Source organism: Tachyglossus aculeatus, chromosome 9 (assembly GCF_015852505.1).
Source record: "Tachyglossus aculeatus isolate mTacAcu1 chromosome 9, mTacAcu1.pri, whole genome shotgun sequence".
Classification (NCBI taxonomy): domain Eukaryota; kingdom Metazoa; phylum Chordata; class Mammalia; order Monotremata; family Tachyglossidae; genus Tachyglossus; species Tachyglossus aculeatus.
The window spans coordinates 41,485,053-41,488,928 of NC_052074.1; positions in this window are offsets into that span (position 1 = coordinate 41,485,053).

Genomic DNA, 3,876 nt, shown 5'->3' on the forward strand with positions numbered 1-3,876 from the left:
ATCATCATCATCATTATTATTATTATTTAAATAACCGAAAAACTTTCCATTGTGAGAAACGCCTTAATTTCAAAATGCAGAGTAGCATCTGAAGCTTAATGGCTTAGGCTATAATGAATCAAATTAATAAATGAGCGTCACTCTGATTACCAAACACATAGGAAAGCCTATCTACTCCTAAAGTAAACAAGGCCACATAGCCATCCAAAGCCGCATTAGAATATTTAAACGGACATTTGCCAAAGTCATTAAGACTTAGGGACTGATTAATCTTGGCATCTGTCTCATCTAATAGACCTTATCTTAAGGATCTCAGCCCTTCTCTCCCTATCAATTGTTAGAGCTAGGAAGTTAACACCTCTTTTGGTGACAGACTAGATAAGGACCCAAGGCATAGCTCTTTCCTTTCACCTACTCCTCCTCTTGGTTTTCTGGCCCCCAAATTAGGGCCACTGGGGATGTATATATGTTTGTACATATTTATTACTCTATTTATTTATTTTACTTGTACATATCTATTCTATTTATTTCTGTCTTCCCTCTAGAGTGGAGGCTCACTGTGGACAGGAAACGGGTCTACCGACTCTGTTGTAGGTTTCCCAAGGCATAGTACAGTGCTCTGCACCTAGTAAGTGCTTAATAAATATGATCGATTGATTGATGCCGTCTCCCATTAGACTGCAAGCTCCTTGAGGTGGGGAATCATGACTTTGACTTCTACCATATGATTGAATGAATGAATATGTTGTCGACTTGTACTTTCCAAGCGCTTAGTACAGTGCTCTGCACACCGTAAACGCTGAATAAATATGATCGATTGAATGAATCCCCTCCCTCCCTCATTCATTCATCCCCCCGCCTTACCTCCTTCCCCTCCCCACAGCACATGTATATATGTTTGTACATATTTATTACTCTATTTATTTATTTTATTTGTACACATTCTGTTTATTTTATTTTGTTAACATGTTTTGTTTTGTTGTCTGTCTCCCCCTTCTAGACTTTGAGCCCGCTGTTGGGTAGGGACCGTCTCTATCTGTTGCCAACTTGGACTTCCCAAGCGCTTAGTACAGTGCTCTGCACACAGTAAGTGCTCAATAAATATGATTGAATGAATGAATCCCCTCCCTCCCTCCCTCATTCATTCATCCCCCCGCCTTACCTCCTTCCCCTCCCCACAGCACATGTATATATGTTTGTACATATTTATTACTCTATTTATTTTACTTCCACACAATTTATTCTGTTTATTTTACTTTGCTAATATGTTTTGTTTTGTCGTCTGTCTCCACCTTCTAGACTGTGAGCCCGCTGTTGGGTAGGGACCGTCTCAATCTGTTGCCAACTTGGACTTCCCAAGCGCTTAGTACAGTGCTCTGCACACAGTAAGCGCTCAATAAATACGATTGAATGAATGCCACACATAGTAAGTGCCTAATAAGCTCTGTTGCTACCACTTTTCTGGGTGCTAGAGGGTCCCCAAAATACTAACCATCAATCAATCAACCAATGGTATTTATTAAGCACTTAGTATATGCCGGGCACTGCCCTCAGAGCTCGGGAAAGTGCGACGGAATTCGTACATGAGGAGTTTACAGTCTACAGGGAACCCGAAGAAAGTTGGGAGAGTTTATTTGAATTCTCTCCAGTCCTCAGCACACCACACAAAAATCAATCAATCAATCAATCACATTTATTGAGCACTTACTGTGTGCAGAGCACTGTACTAAGTGCTTGGGAAGTACAAGTTGGCAACATATAGAGACGGTCCCTACCCAACAGTGGGCTCACAGCCTAGAAGGGACTGTGGCTCACATAGGGCTCACATTCTTAATCTCCATTTTACAGATGAGGGAACCGAGGCCCCAGAGAAGTGAAGTAACTGGCCCAAGGTCACACAGCCGACAATTGTTAGGATAGGTGAGAAGCAGTGTAGCCTACTGGACGGAACACCCACCTGGGAGTCAGAAGGATCTGGGTTCTAATTCCGGCTCCGCCGGCTTGGGCAAGTCACATCACTTCTCCGTGCCTCAGGTACCTCATCTGTAAGATAATAATTAATAATTATGGTATTTGTTAAGCACTTACTATGTGCCAAGCACTGTTGTAAGCGCTGGGGGGGTTACAAGGTAATCAGGTTGTCCCACGTGGGGCTCACAGTCTTAATCCCCATTTTAAAGATGAGGTCACTGAGGCGCAGGGAAGTTAAGTGACTTGTCCAAAGTCACACGGCCTGGATTAGAACCCAGGGCCTTCTGATTCCCAAGCCCATGCTCTCCCCACTAAAGTGGGGATTAAGACTATGAGCCCCGTGAGGGATGTGGACTATGTCCAACCTGATTTTCTTATACTTCCTCAGCACTTAGTACCCACAGCACCTGTATATATGTTTATATGTATGTGTTACTCTATTTTATTTGTACCTATTTATTCTATGTATTTTATTTTGTTAACATGTTTGGCTTTGTTCTCTGTCTCCCCCTTCTAGACTGTGAGCCCACTGTTGGGTAGGGACCGTCTCTATATGTTGCCAACTTGGACTTCCCAAGTGCTTAGTACAGTGCTCGGCACACAGTAAGCACTCAATAAATATGAATGAATGAATGAATGAATACAGTACCTGGTACTTGATAAATACCGTAGAAAAGAGCCTCGTCAAAAATTTTCATTTTCAGATTTGAAAGGATCAGGAAGCGAAGAGGCCAAATGAAAACACGACCTCGAGTTGCCCAAGGATGACTATTATTTTCAAGGGAAGGCAGGGGGAAATCTGACTCCATCCGAGCACGAAGTTTCCTCAAAGAGCATCAGGTTTTAACTTATTACACCGAGGAGCGGGCACCATTTTGTTAAGAAGTTTCCCAACTGGAACCAGCTAGACACGACATTTAGAAATCAATCAATCAATCAATTGTATTTATTGAGCGCTTACTGTGTGCCGAGCACTGTACTAAGCACTTGGGAAGTACAAGTTGGCAACATATAGAGATAGTCCCTATCCAACAGTGGGCTAACAGTCTAGAAAAGTCACTGGAAAGTCACTGACCGATTCCGTGTCGCGTTCCTGGGTGCTTTCTTTCAGCAACTGCCCCGGGCCATGGGGCCGGGGCCAAGATCCCTTCAATAGAAACATTTCCAGCAGCATAAAAGTTTCATCGAGCCCTTGGCTGGGCTTCAGGGTTACACAACACTGTGCTTTCTCCTGGAGAGAAATGTGGACACTCCCGCAGCATTGCCCAAGAGACAGAAATCCTTCTCCAAAACATCCATCCCGTGGACATGAGCCCACTCTTGGGTGGGGACCGTCTCTATATGTTGCCAACTTGTACTTCCCAAGCGCTTAGTACAGTGCTCTGCACACAGTAAGGGCTCAATAAATACGATTTATTGATTGATTGATTAATTGACATAAACCCCAGACAGGACCGGCTCCAGACATTCGCTGAGGTGGGGAAAATTTGCCACCTCCTCCGATTCCTTATGATGTCATGACAACACGCTGGGCGGTGACATCATATGGAAGTCCGTAGGAGTTGGAAGTTCCATAGGAAGTCCATTGGAGGCCTTCCCAGACTGAGCCCCTTCCTTCCTCTCCCCCTCGTCCCCCTCTCCATCCTCCCCATCTTACCTCCTTCCCTTCCCCACAGCACCTGTCTATATGTATGTACATATTTATTACTCTATTTATTTTACTTGTACATATCTATTCTATTTATTTTATTTTGTTAGTACGTTTGGTTTTGTTCTCTGTCTCCCCCTTTTAGACTGTGAGCCCACTGTTGGGTAGGGACTGTCTCTATATGTTGCCAATTTGTACTTCCCAAGCGCTTAGTACAGTGCTCTGGACATAGTAAGTGCTCAATAAATACGATTGAT